General features: G+C 50.6%; 1 pseudogene; it reads left to right on the forward strand.

Moving 5' to 3' along the window:
* The first annotated feature begins 7,517 nt into the window (after positions 1-7,517).
* LOC138091164 (coiled-coil domain-containing protein 167-like) lies at positions 7,518-7,813 on the forward strand (annotated as a pseudogene).
* The last annotated feature ends 6,576 nt before the right edge of the window (positions 7,814-14,389 follow it).

Raw genomic sequence — 14,389 nt, forward strand, 5'->3', positions numbered from 1 at the left:
CTGGGCTCCTTTCCGAGGCCAAGGCTGTCGTCTGGGCAACCTTTGGCTTCTCCCGGTGGTGCGACAGGGTTTCTGTAGTGGCCGCCACACCTAGAGGAACCCCAGCAGAGAAAGGGCAGCGCAGAGAGGTCCCGGGGGAGGTGCCCTGCCTCCTGTCCTCCCCCTGCTGAGATGGTCGGAGTGTCCACCCACCAAGAATGCGTGTCGGCTGTGGGTGCAGGGCCCTTGAATTCCAGGCCTGTGCTGTCTAGGAGCCAGACATGGAAAGAAGCAAGTACAGTTCAGGTGATCGGACGGAAGCCCCGTCGAGACACTGTGCGGTGAGGTGGAGGGGATGAGGGAGATGGCTGTCTCCACTCGGGAGCAGCAAGAGGGGTGCTGGGCGAGGTGTCACACCCGCCACAATGACAGCCACCCCAGCAGTGACGGCTGCCACCGACGGGCTCACCGTGCGCCCCAAGAACGCAGGCTTGTCGTATGAATTCCTCCCACAGTTCCAGAATAGCCATGGCTCCCAGATCAGAGATGAGGAAAACGAGGCACAAAGAGGTGAGAGACTTGCCCACGGGCCCCCGGGCAGTAAGGGTGGTCTGGAAGGAGGAAGCTGGCACGTTGCTCCAGAGATGCTCCCCCAAGGTAATAGCGGCGGGGCTTCCGGGCAGCAGTGTGTTTAAACCTGCCAACTGGTCCTGTCTTGTTGTCAGCATCACTAGCCACCCTTGCTACTCTGCTCATCCCGGCCTAACAGCGTGGGGTCTCTTCCCAGGTGTGACACAAAGACCAGGACCAGGGGGCAAGGCTGACTCGGCCTGCAGACGAGCCTGCGAGGAGGAGACCGTGACCCAGGGGCTTCACAGTCACTAGATTTCCTCTGCTCTCCAGAGGCTGCCTCCTCTCCTCCGCCCCCACCGCCTGCGTCAGTAGCCTGCAAATTGCCAAATGTTGATAATTACTGGAGGCCCCCAATAACCTAATCAACACCTGAGAGGGAGGAAGCAGGATGTGTGTGTGTCCTAGAACCCTGGGTGTGGGTGTGGGTGTCCTAGAGCCCTGGGCATCCTTCTCTCACTGGGCATCCTTCTGAACCCTGAGGATGGAGGCAGAACGGGGGTCCTGGGCCTAGTTCTCTGAGACCTGGGCAGGCCAAGGTCACGGGACCCTTCTAGGCCAAGCAGCACCTCTCCTTCCCTGAGCTGAGCAAGACTCACAAGGAGAGTAGGAGGCCCACAGGGAGATGCCCCTGATGGCCATAGCTGGCCAGGACTCTCAGGCCAGCCAGCATCCAGACTCTTCCAAAACTCTGGGCCTTGGCGAGGTGGTTTGAGGAGGAAGATGCTGACAAGGAGCAGGGATCTCAGAAGCATCTAGTTTAAATTTTCCCTGGTCCAGATAGGGTGACAGAGGAGCAGAGAAAGGACACAGGCCACCCAGGATCACCCGGCAACTCAGACGCAAGTCCCTGACTCCCCCACCCCCTACTTCTCCCCAGCAAGAGGGGCCCTTCCTCCCAATCCACCTTCTTCACGGGCTTTCTCTCCAAGAGGCAGGAAGTGACATGTGAGGAATGGCTCTGGACCTCCGCAGACTGGTTTGAAGCCTCACTCCCCCACTTAATTGCTGTGTGACTTTGGGCGAATGCATTTCCTTCTCTGAGTTGATTTCCTCATCTGTAAAATGGGGAAAATAACTACTTCTTAAAGGAAAAAGGAACTTTCCTGTTGGTTCAGTGGTTAAGACTCTGTGCTTCCAATGTAGGAAGTGTAGGTTCGATCCCTGGTTGGGGGTAGTAGCATCCCACATGCCGTGTGATCTTAAAAAAAAAAAAGAGGGCTAACTGCTGCTTAATGTTGTGGTGAGAACTCAGTGGAACACGGTGTCTATGCGATGGACCGCGCCTCCCCGCCCCCTGGCTGGCCCCCCTGTGATGGCAAATACACCCAAACTCAGAAGCACACGTTCTCTGCCCGGCCTTTCTGACAGGCCTGAACGTCCTCCCCCCGCTGGCCTCAAGCACAGGGCTTCTCTCCGGATGGCTTCTCTGACCCGGGGGGGATGCAGAGAGAGATGGATGTCTCCTGAAAGAGAGTGCTCCCAGGGGCTGGAGCGGACAGAGGATCCCACCTCGCTTCTGCACCCTGGTTTGCTGAGAGCTCAGCCCCCACTTCCCCCATCCCTCAAGAGTCTCCTGACTTTGGGGGGGGGGGCCCTGCTGCAGGGAGGGGCTCCTGGGGAGCAGCCTTCACCCCCTCCCATGCGGGCTCATGTCTGCTGAAGGGCGCTAGGCGGCAGCGGAGCTGAAAGCTGCTGACAGCAGGCCTCTGAGGAGGAGTGTGGAGGGGAGGAGGGGGGAGGCGGTAAAGGAAGACACGAGGAGGAGAAGGAGGAGAGACGGAGGGGGTCCTGCTCACCCCCCATGGCCCACCCCGGACAAGCTAAGAAAAGCTCTGGGAGGAGAACAACCGCCAAAGATGCACAGCTGCCCGCCCCAGCCCACCGAGCAGGGGGCCCTTCCTTCCCCCGAGCCAGCTGCCCCTGGCAGATTAGCATTCGACTCCGGAAAAGCAGGCCCCACACACCAACCCATGGGAGGCTGCCAGCTGAGTCAGCCGCTCTACCTGTCAGGAAATCATTCATAAAATATGACACCTTCCCAGCGGCCAGCGCCCGGCCTCACCCCAGCCACTGTCCCCGCCGCCCCCAGCCCCACAACCACATGGCCTCCAGCCCTCCCTCCCACCCCCGCCCCCCAGCCACTCTGTACTCTTCTGGGATTACAAGACATAAGGCCAGTTCAGCCTCCATAAATCAGTATTTACGTATGGGTTGCCTGCCCTGGGGACAACAGCCCAACAGCTGAGTCAAGAAGAGCGACTACTTCACTCAATTATGAGCAAAAGTCGGTGACATAGCTTCCGAAGGGTTTTCCGTGTCATGGCCACTCGGGGCGTGGACACTTCTTTATCTTTGGTTTCTGTATGAATAGCTGGAGGCTCCTAGGACACCTCACTCGACATAGCTAGACACGGACCACACACAGCCAGTCCTCCAACAGAGGAAAACTGGGGGACCCGAGGGGGGGCAGCAACTTGCCCCAGGTCACATGTGAGTTCAAAGTAGAAGCCCACATCCTCGAGCTGCCAATGATATGCCACGTTCTTCTCACTTCCCACCACTCAAACTGCGATGCACTCTCTCACCGGGGAGATAAAAGGCAAGTGACTCTCCTGCTGAAGAACTGGATTCTTTATCACAGCCCTGTGTGCCTGGGCCCTGCTTCCCTCCACCCTCACCACATTCCCATGGGCTCTCCTTCTGCAACCACTTGTTTCTCAAGCACACCAAGGGTGCCTCAGGGCCTTTGCACATGCCTGCTCCTTCTCCCTTCCATTCATTACATGTCAGGCTCCCTAGCATCCTGCAGGATTAGGTTCCGCGTCACCTCGGAGAGACTTTCCCTGATCATCACGAGAAACACCCCCCAACACTATTCCCTAGCTTCGCATGAAAACTACTCCCATTCTAATCCATAGTACAAGCTAATCTTGTACTTCTTCACCTGTCAACTGCCTGTCTCCTCGGGGGAGAGTAAGCCTGTGAGGTTGGTTTTACTCACGATGATGTCCTCGCACAATGCTTGGTATGAAACAGGCCCTCGGTAAATATTTGTTGCATGAAAAATGAACGATTTCTCATTGTGTACCATCAGAACCCCTCAGGCTGGCACTTAAGTCCCTTTATCTTCTGACCACACCACTAAGTTGAGCAGTTAAATGATCAGAACATGTCTTCCCCGTTCATCATTCTTATTTGGTGTTCATGACAGAGGGACTCAGAAGAGCCCTGGAGGGTGAGGGTGGGGCCAGGAGCTGGGAGCCCAGGAACAGAGCCCCTTGGCGCCGCCCAGCTAAGAAGGTGCACTGACAGTTTTGTGGGTGCTGTAGGAGGCTGTTCTCTGAAACTGCCCTTATTTCTATTCTCTGTGCCCCTGGGAGTGGCAGAGTCGTCACTCACTCACTGCTTCATGAGAAGGGTTTCAAGCTATATCTGGGTCACCCTTCTGATCAACTGCTGATCAGCTTTGACCCACCAGGACTCAGACCTACTTTAGAAGCTGAGGCAAACATACCCAAGTCAGAGGATCAAGGGATCGCAACATTATACATCCATTGGAATCACCCAGGGATCCTGAGAAGATCACAGATGCCCTGACCCCTGCCCGCTTGGGCCCATGATGATTGCACAGGTCTGTCTGAGCTTGGGCAAGGTGAGCACCCAGGGAGGTTCTGATGCACACTGAAGGCTGTCAGTGAGCCCAGCTCTGGCCGGACACTATAGTGATCTGAGCAGCTCTGGAAAACATTGACACCAAGCCCCTCTGTACAGAGATCCTGACTCAAGGGCTGGGGGTTTTCATTCCCCAGGCGATTCTACAGTGCTGCCATGGTTAGGAACCACTGCCCAGGTCCTTGATTTCTAGACTGCTTTCGCTGACCCAAGTCAGGGGACCTGGCTCTTCTTGCGGGTGGTGGATGTTAGGTGAACACTGATTGAGTGCTTGCTGTGAGCTGTGCTGGACACGCCCTTGCCCTTAAAGCCTCCACTCCCACTGGGGCGGGGAGACAGCCTGGAGGGGGACCATGCCGGGGGCAGGCGGGCACTGATGCTCCTGCCCCTCTCCTGCTTAACCCCTGTCTGTGACTCCCTTTAAGACCAAGTTCTAAGGCTCACCTGGTAGGATCTGGTCCCTGATTATCTTCCCGGCCTTCTCTCCTGCGGTTCTGGTTCCCCAACACATACTCCAGGGCCTTCCTCATCTTAAATGACCTCCAGTTTTTCCACAAGCACCACAAGTTTTTCCCACCTCCCTGCCAAGGGAGCTCCCGCCGTTACCCACTGCTGGGTCCTCAATCACCCCTCGCCAGCCTTCCTCACTCCTGCTGGGCTTCACCCGGTTGGTCAGAAGGCTCCATCAGGGCCCCTAGGGCGTGTTCTGCACACTTCCTCTAGTGGACATCTGTCACGCTGCCTCAAAGTCGCTGTCCACCACCCGGAAAGCAAGGCTGGGTGTCCCCAGCATCTAACACAGGCACTTAAGGGTCTGGGGGAGAGGAGGGTAGCAAGGGCAAGTTGTGTTTTCGGTCTACTTTGGCCAAAGTTCTAAAGACTTCTTAGAGAATGGACAGTCTCTAGCTGGGCAGTCAGGAGACTACTCAATACCAACTCAAGGACGAGAAAGTTGCCATGAGAATGGAAATCCAGAACTTGACAGGCTAGCTATTACCAAGATACCTTATCACTCGGTTAGAATCCAGACTCTGCCGTGTACCAGCTGTGGGCCTTTGGGCCAGCTATTTAACTCTCTTGAGTCTCGGTTTCCTCATCTGTACAACAGAGATAGTTATAGTGCTAGCCCAGGGCTGCTGAAAGAAGTAAAACAAGCCAATGTATATAAAGCTTTTAACGCAGCAGTGCCTGGCATAAGGAATCATTCAGTAAATGTTGGCAGTTATTACTGTTATTATTGCTCATGGAACACCCATGCTGAAAAAGGCTTAAGAGATCATCTAAATTAACTCTTGCATTTTAGAGCCAGGGAAAAGGAAGGTCTCACTGGCTTTTCTGTCCAGGCTTGCAAAGCCAGAGCAGGACCAAGCCAATGAGGTCTCCTCCTGGGCCATCGAGGAGAGTGGGGAGGGGCTGCTGGGGATCAGCTGATGTGTTGGCCAGATGCCAGCTGGACCCTGGAATGACTTGGAGTCTGACAGTCCCTACATCTCGGCTCTGTTCCAGGCCAAATCACTAAGCATATTTTAGGATCAGCAAAAACCCACAACGCCTTTGGCTGAGCACTTTCCCTCTTCTTGTTGAAGCCCAGGGGTATTTTCGAGGAAATTGAGTCCATCTGTTTCTGATTCATTTGTACTTAACTCATCACCAAGCTGTTTTGTAAGAGCCCTTTGATGTGAAAGCAGCCTTATTCCATAAGCCTCTCTAAGCTTTTATTTAGTCAACAGTAGGTAAACGGGGCTCTCCAAAGAGGCCAGAGGCAGCTTTTTCATCTCTCACAACGCACAGGCCACGTGACTTGGAAGTGTGGCCCTGAGATCCCTCTCTTCGGGCCTGTCAGGACAAAGTGACCACGCCCTGACTCCTGACCAGTCTGGAGCTCCTGGCCACCTCTCCTCCCAGGGCGCTCTGACCCAGTGTCCTCCTCCACTCCACTGCCTGTCCACATGGATTTACAATTTCCTGTGCGTTTCTTAATTTCAAGTTCCTCGAAGGTGAGTGGCAGGTGTCCTAATTCAACACGGCCCCTACCACCCCAGCACCATGCCCTTTGCACAGTTACAGGGACCGTCACTTCCAAATCAAAAACCCATGGGAAAGATCTAACAAGTATAAGGGTCCCCAAAGGGACAAAGGGACGGAATATTTGAAGTTGGGGCTGCCAAGAATTTAATGAGCAGCTCAGAGAACTGCTGATTGAACTCAAAGTCCCAGGATATGAAGGGAGAGTCTGTTTCCCCTTCTGTCTGCCACCCAGACCAAAGCACCCATAAAGTCTCACAGCTTCTCTGTTTCATTCAGCAGGATGAAAATTAGAAATCTCTTAACTCAAGAGAATGGATGAAAACTCTTTACTAAACTCAAGGCTGAGTCACAAGATGCTCCTAAAGGGAAGCCTAGGTGTTTTAGGGGATGTCCCTAAATTTTGGAGTGCTTTCAAGGCTCCACAGCCCAATCTAGAGGTGTCTCTGTTAGATGGTATGATCTTAGAGGGAGGTCTCCCCTGAGCTGGTCATACCCTGTGTTTATTAATGACATAGTTGGTGGTCTCTTAAATGCAGGGGGTGGTATAGCTCAGTGGTCTTCAAAGGCAGGCGTGCATCATAGTTAACCTCCGAGGGCTGGATACCACACAGAGCACTGGGTCACAGCCCTAGAGTTCCTGACCCGTAGGTCTAGAGCAGGGCCCAAGAACTTGTATTTCTCCAAAGTTCCCAGGGGATGCTCACACTGTGGGTCCTGGGACTACACTTTGAGAACCACTAGTCTGGCCACTCATTTAGTCCTGGGGTGAGACTATCAGGGGTGCAGCAGCCACCTAGTGCCACTGAACGTGTTTTGTTTTGGTTTCCCCTTTTCTCAGTACTAAGTGAGGGGGTGATGGTGCAGGCTGCGTGCCCCATGGAGACCACCTCATTCAGTTCTCAAAACTGGGCTTCCCTGGTAGCTCGGTGGTAAAGAAACCGCCAATGCACCAATGCAGGAGACACGGGTTTGATCCTGGATCCAGGAAGATCCCACATGCCGTGGAACAAAAGAGCCGGGATGCCACAACTATTGAGCCTGTGCTAGAGCCTGGGAGTTGCAACCACTGAGCCCACACGCTGCAGCTACTGAAGTCTGCATGCCCAGGAGGCTATGCCCCACAACAGGAGAAGTCACCGCAATGAGAAGCCTGCACACTGCAACCAGAGCGGGGAAATAATGGCTCCAAGAACCTGACAAGTAACATGACTACAATGAAGCGAGACAACTGGGGCATCGCTCTAGAGATTCATGGGCTAGAAAGAAGCTGCCACAATGTTGGAGAGACCTGGAGGCTGTGAACTCCAGGCTCTGTGGGGCGGAGCTGAGCTCAGAGGCCAGGAGGTCTCTGGAGAAGGAGAAAAGCAGCCTGATGAACAAAGCCTCCAGCTATGAGGAGCTGAAACTGGTTCGGCAGAAGAACCACAAGAACATGCTGCTGTCTGTGGCCACCTTCCCCTTCCTGACCCTCGTCTATGCCTCCTGGACCTGGCGAGCCTGAGATTTCTCTGGTCAGCACAGCAATATTTACTGGAGTCCCAGAGTCATTATTTCCCTGCTCACTGAAACTAGAGAAAAGCCCACGTGAGCAGAGCCAAAAATAAAGATAGAATATTAATTATAAAAAGACCCTCACAATTACCCTGTGAGGTTGACACTGTCTCCATTTTACCGATGAACCAGAGAGGAGAGGTGAAGCAAACCTCCTCAAGGTTGCACACAGCTTCACCCAGGAGCGGGTGCACAGCCAGAGAGTCAAAATACTCTCACTGAGTGAATGCGTCTGTGAACACAGATGGCTATTTGAACCCACGTCTGATGCCAAAGCTCAGACTCATTCCACCACACTTGCAGGAAGTGCTGAAGGAGGTTATGGAAGGTCTGGGGCGGGAAGGACTGAAGTTTTCCTCTCCCTCCTTCCTCCGCTGCCACCCCCACCCCCCTCTTCCTCTCTCTATGGCTTTCTTTTCTCTATGAAAGTAGTGATCTGACTAAAGCTTCTCTGAGTCTCCCGTCAGGGTTCAGGGTCTGACCCAGGGGAGCAGAAATGAAAAGCAGTAGGGAGAAGCTGGTCCCAGAGGGGCTATGGGGGAGAAGTGGGATCACCTGCCGGAGGACTGAAGACAAGGCCCAGGTTAAGGGCCCAGATCAGCCCCAGGGCGTCACCCGACCTCATCAGAGGCGAGGTGTCTAGAAATAATTCAGGTAGGTGGGGTGGAGGAAGTGTAGTTGTTTTGGTTGAAAAAACTTAAAAAAAAAAAAAAAAAGATGTTCTTTTTAGCAATCTAGGGGGTAGGGAAGGAGTTCTCTTTGAATTTGTCACTGTGCACCTTTCATGTATTATCTCTACAAATAGATCACACTAACTGGGCTTCCCCAGTGGCTCAATGGTAAAGAATCTGCCTGCCAACTCAGGAGATGCAGGTTCAATCCCTGGGTCAGGAAGATCCCCTGGAGAAGCAAATGACAACCCACTCCCGTATTCTTGCCTGGGAAATCCCATGGGCAGAGGAGCCTGGTGGGCTACAGTCTGTGGACTCACAGTCAGACATGACTTGGTGACTAAACATCACAAATTGATGCTTACATTGAAAAATTTAGATATTACAGATACCCCAAAAGAAAAAATTCAAGACCTGTTATTCCATGGCCCAGAAATCACCACTGACAATATTTTCCTTTATGTTCACTTTATCAGCTTACTAATTTATTTCTATGTAAACTTTACAAGAGTAGGTTCACCTTGGTCTTACTGTTTTGTAACCTGATTTTTTTTAGCTGTGTATCATGATCAAGGTCCTTTTACTGTCTTCTTCAATATCCATTTCAATGGCTGCATGCTCGTCCATTACATACATACACCATCATGGACATACCCAATCTATTGCCTGATGTTAGATTGCTTCCATTATTTGTTATATCAATTTTAGTTTATTTTGCACTAGTACACTTTATTCATTTTGGGGTTACCCATGGTTTAAAAGAGCCCCATTGGATCAAGAGATAACACAGAGTGAGAAATGAAATATTCATGGAGATGTTTCAGTGTGGGTTTGATTTTGTAATACTTCTTAATTTACGTGAAGTTCAATTAAAACCTTTCTAGTTGTAATTCTATGGAATGTGAATTGTATCTTGGTAAAAAACAAAAATCCTTTCTAGTTGGGAGGTAGAAGACTAAAATTCCAACTGTTGCCACGTGACCTCATGTGGTGTAACCCTTGGTGTGTCCTTTTTCTCAGACACTGGTGTAACAATATGCAACTCTCAGAGTGTCCTGAGGTTCAAACAAGATGATGTATCTGAAGGAATGAATGCTGTTCTCTATTCATAATCACTAAAGCAAGAAATAAGCTATTCTAGATTTTAAAAACTGGGATGTAGCCTTAAGTCAGGGATAAAAAGGAAAAAACTACTGACATGTCAATAATATAGAGGAATCTGAAATACATTATGCTAAGCGGAAGAAGCGAGTCACACAAGGCTATGAACTGAGTTATTTCATTTATACAACATTCTGGAAAAGGTAAACTGAGGGGACAGTAGTTACCAGGGCTAGGAGTGAGGGAAGGGGACTGACTGTAAAAACTCCTGAGGGGGGCTTCCACCTGCCAATGCAGGGGACATGCATGCGATCCCTGCTCGGGGAAGACCCCACATGCTTCAGGGCAGCTAAGCCCACGCGCCACAACTACTGAGGCCCTGTGCCTAGAGCTGGTGCGCCACAACAATCAGAGGCCCAGGCGCCACAATCAGACAAAGCCCCCGCACAGCAGTGAAGACCCAGCACAGCCAAAATTAAAATGAAAAAGCAAATCTTAAGAAAAGGCCCACGAGGGGACTTTCCGGGGTGGTGGAAGTATTTTACATGTTGATTGCAGTGGCGGTTACAGTTTTCAAAACTCATTGAACTGTACCCTTAAAAAGGGTGAATTTTACTGTATGTAAATTATGTCTTAGTAACTTTGACTCCCCTCAAAAAAACAAAAAATACTGTTTAGGGAATTCCCTGGCAGGCTAGCGGTTAAGAGTCTGCACTTTACTGCTGAGGGCCTGGGTTCAATCCCTGGTCAGGTAACTAAAATCCTACAAGTCACGGAGTGCGGCCAAAAAAATTTTAAAAAAGGTCTAGTGCTTCTCAAGTATAAAGTATTATCCATCAGGCACTATCTATAGTACTTTTCATAGAAACTCTGAAATATATTTGTGAAACATGGCAAATGTAAAAAATACAATCTCGAGAAGACCAAACATGCTCAGCAAAATAAGTGTTACTGGGCTGCCTTTTGGAAAGCTCACTTCTACATTCTAACAAATGCTCATGGTTGGGCAGCTGGTCTCACTGGGAAACAGCCGACCATTTGGACTATTTGGGGATTCTCCTTGTCATCACCTGTTTTTGTTTTTTTTTTTTTAACATCACTAGAGGAAAAAGAAACAACGGTGTCAGAACTGAAAGAATAGGAAACGCCCCCTTCCACCCCAACCAGGACAGCCTTTCCCCTTTGGGGAGAGAATACAGGTCTTTCTGGTTGATCTTCTCTTGGCCTGACCACTGCCATCTTAATGAACACCATGCTCCAAAAGTAAATAAAATATAAACAAGAATAACCTGCAGCCTAAAACCACCCTAACAGCAGATTCCTTTTTTAAAAAAATTCATGTTATGTTTTTATTTTTACTTTATTTTGCTTTACAACACTGTAGCAGATTTCTAATAAGAATAGGCACAAGAGGGGATCAATGCAAAGATGAAGTGCTAACAGTGAAAAAAGAATCTGCTCACAGTACTTCGGTGAAACCCCTGCCCTGCAGTCTGCGGCCCTGATCAATGAGCCTGATCCCATAGCTTGTATTTGTGATGAAATTCCAATACAACCAAGGGACTGAAGTAGTTCCTGGAGTTCATGATGGAATCTGAATTACAAATGGAAGTGAGGATATAATCTCTTTCAGAGAAATAAGGTTGCTGAAAACAAAGGGTCAGTTCTCTGTATGCACAGGGCCCAGCGGAACTCTGGCCCATAGGAGGCGCTCCAAGAATGTTTGTGGAGTCAGGGAACAAGGCATCGGAAGATGGCCCCTGGAAGAAGGGTGCTCAACCCAGCCGCTTCACGGCAAAGACTCATCTACGATCCATGTTAAAAATGATCGACAATCAAACCGGTTTCCCCTGATTTATTCTAAAGCCATGCAGGGAATTGCTGCATGGTCCAGGGGTTAAGATGCCATGCTCCCACGGCAGCGGGTGTGGGTTTGATCCCTGATCAGGGAACCAAGATCCCACATGCTGCAGTACAGCCAAAAAATAAAACATAAAGCCATGCAGGTTTGTTAACAGTCTGCCGTGGAGGGTCTACACAGCCTCATTTCAACTAACAACAGGTGAGGGGTGGGACACAGGGAGTTTGGGATTGACATGTACACACTGCTACATTTAAAATGGATGGACAATGGAGGACCTACTGTATAAGGTAGGGAACTGTGCCTTATAACGTAAGTTCCTGTTCTACGTAACCGATAGACTGTTACGTAACAATCTAAATGGGAAAAGAATTTGAAAAAAGGAATAGATACATGTATATGTATAACTGAATCATTTTTGCTGTACTCCTGAAGCTAACGACACCATTGTTAATCAACTATACTCCAGGGACTTCCCTGGTGGCACTGTGGATGGGAATCCACCTGCCAAGGCAGGGGGCATAGGTTTGATCCCTGGTCCAGGAAGATTCCACATACCAAAGAGCCACTAAGGCCAGACACCACACTACTGAGCTCGAGCCCTGGGGCCTCGGAGCCACGACTGCTGAGCCTGTGTGTCACAACTACTGAAGCCCGAGAACCTAGAGCCTGCGCTCTGCAGCAGGAGAGGCCACAGCAATGAGAAGCCTGCACCTGGCAACGAAGACTGGCCCTGCTCAGTGCAACTGGAGAAAGCCGGCGCAAAGCAATGAAGACCCAGAGCAGCCAAAACTAAATTAGAAAAATAAAAATGACACTCTAATATAAGTAAAAAAAAAAAAACAACTAACTAACAACAGGGCCTGTTACCCCATTATCAGACAGGGGTAGGAGGGAGTAGAGTTGACTGGTATCAGGTGTTGGCATGATTGAGCTGAAAAGCAAACCTCTCGTCAAGAAGTTTACACACTAGTGGGGAAGAGAATTCTGGAAACAATATTAATTTGATAATCTAGAGCTGACCGTTAGCCAAGCAGACATTGGGCTAAGTGGCCTGTCCAATAACGTTGAGAGGTAAGAACCATACCCATTTTATTTTTCAAAAATTTTTGGCCATGCTGGGTGGCTTGCAAGGTCTTAGCTCCCTGACCACGGATCGAACCCATGCCCCTTGCTGTGGAAGCACAGTCTTAACCACTGGACCTCCCAGAAAGGCCAAGAACTGTACCCATTTTATTTTTTTATTTGGCTGCACTGTGTCTTCGTTGCTGCATATGGGATCTAGTTCCCCAACCAGGGATCAAACCTGGGCCCCCTGCATTAGGAGCTCAGAGTCTTAGCCACTGGACCACCAAGGAAGTCCCATATGCCCATTTTAAAAAGAGGAAACTAAGGTTCTGAGAGGTTAGGAGCTTGCCTGAGGTCACACAGGCAGTGAGTAGAGGGGCTGGGAAAGGAACCCGAGAGATGTGACTCCAGGATCGCACTCCTGGCCCCTACAGCCCAGCTATAGGGAGCCGAGGCCTGGAGCTGTCAGGGTAGGCTCTCAGACCCGTCAAGGACACTACATCTAGAGGTGCGGGGAAGCACTGGATCCCAAGGGCAGGAGAGGCCGATGGCCTCATGGTGGACCAGACCCTCCGGTATAGGACCTTGCCAAGAGGCAGTGGAGGTAGGGCTGTGGGAGACACAAGCAGGGCCAGACTGCCAGGCTTTTGCACTTTATCCAGGACCCCGGCAGAGCCACGAGCCTTTGGATCTGTCGGTTGACGTGAGTCTTGCCCAGGAGAATGCTCACGTAGGGACAGGCCAGGCTATGGAAGCTGGAAAGCTGAGAACTGGGGTGGAGCCAACAGGAAGCCACTGTGGTGGTGCAGGTGGGTAGGAGAGCCTGAACTGGACAGGGCCAGGATCTCCTTGGTCAGAATCCACCCAGTGGAGCCAGGTTCAGGTCTCACAGAGCATCTGATGCAAACCAGCCCTGGGTAGTTTGCTGGGCTGATCCTCTTGGGTCTCTCAGGATTCTGCTGTTTCTGAACCAGGCAGACCCCATGGTTCACAAGGCAGCCTAGACCACTGGCCAGCAACCAATTTCGCTCTCTAGTCTGTTTCCCCTTCAGTAATATGAATGGATTTAATTAGACTGCACTTGAGGTAACTTCCTGTTCTGACATTCTGTGAATTCTTTTTACATTAGATTCCTATGGTGTCAGGTACATGAAACCTCATGGACACATTTGTAAGTTCTGTTCAAAGGCACTGACTTGCTCTTCTTTGGGACCTGTGGGCAGTGATCTTCCATAAACTGGAACAGGGTTTCCCTGGTAATTCAGCTGTAAAGAATCTGCCTACATCACAGGAGACCTGGGTTCAATCCCTGGGTCAGGAAGATCTCCTGGAGAAGGGAATGGCAGGCCACTCCAGCATTCTTGCCTGGAGAATTCCATGGACAGAAGAGCCTGGCAGGATACATACAGTCCATGGGGTCGCAAAGAGTTGGACACAACTGAGCGAGTCACACACATACTAAAGAGGTGAGTTTGGCACTGTGATGGTTTGGTTTGTGTGTTAACTTGGCTGAGCCTCTGTGCCCAGGTATTTGGCCAAACATTATTCTGGATGTTTCTATAAAGGTGTTTTGGGGATGAGATTAACATTTAAATTTGTGGACTTAACATCAGAGTAAAGTAGATTCCCTTGCATAATGTGGGTGGGCCTCATCCAATCAGCTGAAGGTCTTATTAGACCAAAGACTGACTCCAATGCCTCCTCCCAGCAAGAAGGAATTCTGTCAGAAGACTGCCTCTGCACTGGGTCTGCAACTTCTCCCTGGGTCTTGAGCCAGCCAGCCTACCCTACAGGTTTTGGATTTACCAAACCTCCACAATCCTGT

Source organism: Capricornis sumatraensis, chromosome 15 (assembly GCF_032405125.1).
Source record: "Capricornis sumatraensis isolate serow.1 chromosome 15, serow.2, whole genome shotgun sequence".
Lineage (NCBI taxonomy): Eukaryota > Metazoa > Chordata > Mammalia > Artiodactyla > Bovidae > Capricornis > Capricornis sumatraensis.